We start from the raw sequence: 5708 nt of genomic DNA, 5'->3' as shown, positions 1-5708 counted from the left end.
AAGCACTCCCACCCGCTGTTCCCCCAGGCACGCACAATGCTCCCAAGCCCGGGAGAAAAGCGCTTCGGGGTGGTGCTCTCTCCGGGCCCTTGCCCCTGAGCCTGGGGCCAGGCAGGGGGAACACACTCCCAGGCCAATGGAGAACGACATGCACACGTCCGTTCCTGCCCCCTACACCGGCAGAGAGCTCGGGGGAGCCAGAGACTGCCAGGCTGCGGCTGGGCTGGCTGCCTGTGTGGGACGGGGCAGAGCCGACCTAGGGGCAAGTTGGGCCTCTTGCTCTCCCTACTGCCCTGAGGCTGCTGGGTCAAAGAGGTCTTGGGCATCCAGCCCTTTGCTGGTGCCTTCCCTCTGACGAGGCCCTCTGAGCTCCAGCACCTTGCAGTGTGGAGACAGCCCCTGCCAGCAACCTCCTCTCCAAAGAGGCCTCAACCGAGGACTACACCCAGGGGAAAGGCACCAGCGGGGATGATCCTGGGGAGGCGCACGGACATGTCTGGACCCAGTCTCCGCAGCCTGCCCCTTGGTGGGGCAGTACCCCCGGAGGCCAGGAAGGTCTGGGCAAGTCTGGCCAGGGGCAGGGGCCCTGCTGGGTCCTGACCCTGGCCTGTGGGGCCTCTGAGCACAACCGGCCCTCTCCCACTGGAAGACCTCCCCGGCTGCCTCCAAAGTCCTGTTTGCAAACACTCCCGCCCGCTGTTCACGTCAGGCTCGCACAATGCTCCCAAGCCCGGGAGAAAAGGACTTCGGAGTGGTGCTCTCTCCGGGCCCTTGCCCCTGAGCCTGGGGGCAAGGCAGGGGGAACACACTCCCAGGCCAAGGCAGAACCACATGCCCACGTCTGTTCCTGTCCCCTGCACCGGCAGAGAGCTTGGGGGAGCCAGAGTCTGTCAGGCAGGTGCTGGGTTGGCCGCCTCTGTGGGAAGGGGCAGAGCCGACCTAGGGGCAAGTTGGGCCTCTTGCTCTCCCTGCTGCCCTGAGGCTGCTGGGCCAAAGACGTCTTGGGCATCCAGCCCCTCGCTGGTCCCTTCACTCTGACGAGGCCCTCTGAGCTCCAGCACCTTGCAGTGTGGAGACAGCCCCTGCCAGCAACCTCCTCTCCAAGGAGGCCTCATCCGAGGCCTAGGCCCAGGGGAAAGGCACCAGAGGGGATGAGCCAGGGGAGGCGCCCGAGCATGTCTGGACCCAGTTCCCGCAGCCTGCCCCTTGGTGGGGCAGTACCCCCGGAGGCCAGGAAGGTCTGGGCAAGGCTGGCCAGGGGCAGGGGCCCTGCTGGGTCCTGCCCCTGGCCTGTGGGGCCTCTGAGCACAACCGGCCCTCTCCCAAGATAGACCTCCCCGGCTGCCTCCAAAGGCTGGTTTGCAAGCACTCAATCCAGCTGTTCACGCCAGCTGCGGACAATGCTCCCAAGCCCGGGAGAAAAGCATTTTGGGGTGGTGCTCACTCCGGGCTTTGGAAGACCTCCCCGGCTGCCTCCAAGGCCGGTTTGCAAGCACTTCTGCCTGCTGTTCCCGCCACCCGCGCACAATGCTCCCAAGCCCGGGAGAAAAGCGTTTCGGGGTGGTGTTCTCTCTGGACCCAAGAAAGACCTCCCGGGCTGCCCCCAAATGCCGGTTTGCAAGCACTCCCACTCACTGTTCCCACCATCCGTGCAAATGCTCCAAGCCCAGGAGAAAAGCCCTTCAGGGTGGTGCTCTCTCCCGGCCCTTGGAAGACCTCCCCGGCTGCCTCCAAAGGCTGGATTTCAAGTACTCCCTCCCGCTGTCCCGCCAGCCGCACACAATGCTCCCAATCACGGGAGAAAAGCGCTTCGGGGTGGTGCTCTCTACGGGTCCTTGGAAGACCTCCCCGTTTGTCTCCAAAGGCCGGTTTGCAAGCACTCATGCCCGCTGTTCCCGCCAGCCGCGCACAATGCTCCCAAGCCTAGGAGAAAAGCGCTTCGGGGTGGTGCTCTCTCCCGGCCCTTGGAAGACCTCCCCGGCTGCCTCCAAAGGCCGGTTTGCAAGCACTCAATCCCGCTGTTCCCGCCAGCCGCGCACAATGCTCCCAAGCCCGGGAGAAAAGCGCTTCGGGGTGGTGCTCTCTCCCGGCCCTTGGAAGACCTCCCCGGCTGCCTCCAAAGGCTGGTTTTCAAGAACTCCCTCCCGCTGACCCGCCAGCCGCACACAATGCTCCCAAGCCCGGGAGAAAAGCATTTTGAGGTGGTCTCTCTCCGGGCCCTTGGAAGATTCCCCGGCTGCCTCTAAAGGCCGGTTTGCAAGCACTCATGTCCTCTGTTCCCGACAGCCGCGAACAAGGCTCCCAATTCCGTGAGAAAAGTGCTTCGGGATGGTGCTCTCTCCGGGCCCTTGGAAGACCTCCCAAGCTGCCTCCAAAGGCCGGTTTGCAAGCACTCCCGCCCGCTGTTCCCGCCAGCCTCGCACAATGCTCCCAAGCCCGGGAGAAAAGCGCTTCGGGGTGGTGTTCTCTCCGTGCCAATGGAGGACCTCCCTGGCTGCCCCCAAAGGCCGGTTTGCAAGCACTCCCACTCGCTGTTCCCGCCAGCCACGCACAATCCTCCAAAACCCCGGAGAAAAGCGCTTCGGGGTGGTGTTCTCTCCGTGCCCATGGAAGACCTCCCGGGGTGCCCCCAAAGGCCGGTTTGCAAGCACTCCCACTCGCTGTTCCCGCCATCCGCGCACAATGCTCCCAAGCCCGGGAGAAAAGCATTTTGGGGTGGTGCTCACACCGGGCCCTGGAAGACCTCCCCGGCTGCCTCCAAAGGACGGTTTTCAAGCACTCCTGCCTGCTGTTCCCGCCACCCGCGCACAATGCTCCCAAGCCCGGGAGAAAAGCGCTTCGGGGTGGTGCTCTCTACAGGCCCTTGGAAGACCTCCCCGGCTGCCTCCAAAGGCCGGTTTGCAAGGACTCCTTCCTGCTGTTCCCGCCATCCGCGCACAATGCTCCCAAGCCCGGGAGAAAAGCATTTTGGGGTGGTGCTCACACCGGGCCCTGGAAGACCTCCCCGGCTGCCTCCAAAGGACGGTTTTCAAGCACTCCTGCCTGCTGTTCCCGCCACCCGCGCAAAATGCTCCCAAGCCCGGGAGAAAAGCGCTTCGGGGTGGTGCTCTCTACAGGCCCTTGGAAGACCTCCCCGGCTGCCTCCAAAGGACGGTTTGCAAGGACTCCTTCCTGCTGTTCCCGCCAGCCACGCACAATGCTCCCAAGCCCGGGAGAAAAGCATTTTGGGGTGGTGCTCACACCGGGCCCTGGAAGACCTCCCCGGCTGCCTCCAAAGGACGGTTTTCAAGCACTCCTGCCTGCTGTTCCCGCCACCCGCGCAGAATGCTCCCAAGCGCGGGAGAAAAGCGCTTCGGGGTGGTGCTCTCTACAGGCCCTTGGAAGACCTCCCCGGCTGCCTCCAAAGGCCGGTTTGCAAGGACTCCTTCCTGCTGTTCCCGCCAGCCACGCACAATGCTCCCAAGCCCGGGAGAAAAGCATTTTGGGGTGGTGCTCACTGCGGGCCCTTGGAAGACCTCCCCGGCTGCCTCCAATGGCCAGTTTGCAAGCACTCATGTCCGCTGTTCCCACCAGCCGCGCACAATGCTCCCAAGCCCGGGAGAAAAGCTTTTTGGGGTGGTGCTCACTCCGGGCCCTGGAAGACCTCCCCGGCTGCCTCCAAAGGCCAGTTTTCAAGCACTCCTGCCTGCTGTTCCCGCCACCTGCGCACAATGCTCCCAAGCCCGGGAGAAAAGCGCTTCGGGGTGGTGCTCTCTACAGGCCCTTGGAAGACCTCCCCGGCTGCCTCCAAAGGCCGGTTTGCAAGGACTCCTTCCTGCTGTTCCCGCCAGCCACGCACAATGCTCCCAAGCCCGGGAGAGAAGCATTTTGGGGTGGTGCTCTCTACAGGCCCTTGGAAGACCTCCCCGGCTGCCTCCAGTGGCCAGTTTGCAAGCACTCATGCCCGCTGTTCCCACCAGCCGCGCACAATGCTCCCAAGCCCGGGAGAAAAGCTTTTTGGGGTGGTGCTCACACCGGGCCCTGGAAGACCTCCCCGGCTGCCTGCAAAGGCCGATTTTCAAGCACTCCTGCCTGCTGTTCCTGCCACCCGCGCACAATACTCCCAAGCCCGGGAGAAAAGCGCTTCGGGGTGGTGCTCTCTACAGGCCCTTGGAAGACCTCCCCCGCTGCCTCCAAAGGCCGGTTTGCAAGGACTCCTCCCTGCTGTTCCCGCCAGCCACGCACAATGCTCCCAAGCCCGGGAGAAAAGTGCTTCGGGGTGGTGATCTCTCCGGGCCCTTGGAAGTCGTCCCCGGCTGCCTCCAAAGGCCGGTTTGCAAGCACTCATGCCCGTTGTTCCCACCAGCCGCGCACAATGCTCCCAAGCCCGGGAGAAAAGCATTTTGGGGTGGTGCTCACTCCGGGCCCTTGGAAGACCTCCCCGGCTGCCTCCAAAGGCTAGTTTGCAAGCAGTCCTGCCTGCTGTTCCCGCCAGCCGCGCACAATGCTCCCAAGCCCGGGAGAAAAGCGCTTCGGGGTGGTGCTCTCTCCGGGCCCTTGGAAGACGTCCCCGGCTGCCTCCAAAGGCCGGTTTGCAAGCACTCATGCCCGTTGTTCCCACCAGCCGCGCACAATGCTCCCAAGCCCGGGAGAAAAGCATTTTGGGGTGGTGCTCACTCCGGGCCCTTGGAAGACCTCCCCGGCTGCCTCCAAAGGCCAGTTTGCAAGCAGTCCTGCCTGCTGTTCCCGCCAGCCGCGCACAATGTTCCCAAGCCCGGGAGAAAAGCGCTTCGGGGTGGTGCTCTCTCCGGGCACTTTCAAGACCTCCCCGGCTGCCTCCAAAGGCCGGTTTGTAAGTACTCATTCCCGCTGCTTCCGCCAGCCACGCACAATGCTCCCAAGCCCGGGAGAAAAGCATTTTGGGGTGGTGCTCTCTCCGGGCCCTTGGAAGACCTCCCGGGCTGCCTCCAAAGGCCGGTTTGCAAGCATTCATGTCCGTTGTTCCCGACAGCCGCGCACAATGCTCCCAAGCCCGAGAGAAAAGCATTTTGGGGTGGTGATCAGTCCGGCCCTTGGAAGACCTCCCCGGCTGCCTCCAAAGGACAGTTTGCAAGCACTCATGCCCGCTGTTCCCGCCAGCCGCGCACAATGCTCCCAAGACCGTGAGAAAAGCGCTTCGGGGTGGTGTTCTCTCAGGGACCATGGAGGACCTCCCCGGCTGCCCCCAAAGGCCGGTTTGCAAGCATTCCCACTCGCTGTTCCCGCCAGGCACACACAATGTTCCAAAACCCCGGAGAAAAGCGCTTCGGGGTGGTGGCCTCTCCGGGCCCCTGCCCCTGAGCCTGGGGGCCAGGCAGGGGATCCACAGTCCCAGGCCAAGGCAGAACCACATGCACACGTCTGTTCCTGCCCCCTCCACCGGCAGAGAGCTGGGGGGAGCCAGAGTCTGTCAGGCAGCTGCTGGGCTGGCCGCCTGTGTGGGAAGGGGCAGAGCCGACCTAGGGGCAAGTTGGGCCTCTTGCTCTCCCTGCTGCCCTGAGGCTGCTGGGCCAAAGAGGTCTTGGGCATCCAGCCCCTTGCTGGTCCCTTCCCTCTGACGAGGCCCTCTGAGCTCCAGCACCTTGCAGTGTGGAGACAGCCCCTGCCAGCAACCTCCTCTCCAAGGAGGCCTCAACCGAGGCCTAGGCCCAGGGGAAAGGCACCAGCGGAGATGAGCCAGTGGAGGCGCA

Source organism: Dama dama, unplaced genomic scaffold (genome assembly GCF_033118175.1).
Source record: "Dama dama isolate Ldn47 unplaced genomic scaffold, ASM3311817v1 ptg000020l, whole genome shotgun sequence".
Classification (NCBI taxonomy): Eukaryota; Metazoa; Chordata; class Mammalia; order Artiodactyla; family Cervidae; genus Dama; species Dama dama.
This window is presented reverse-complemented; position numbering follows the sequence as displayed.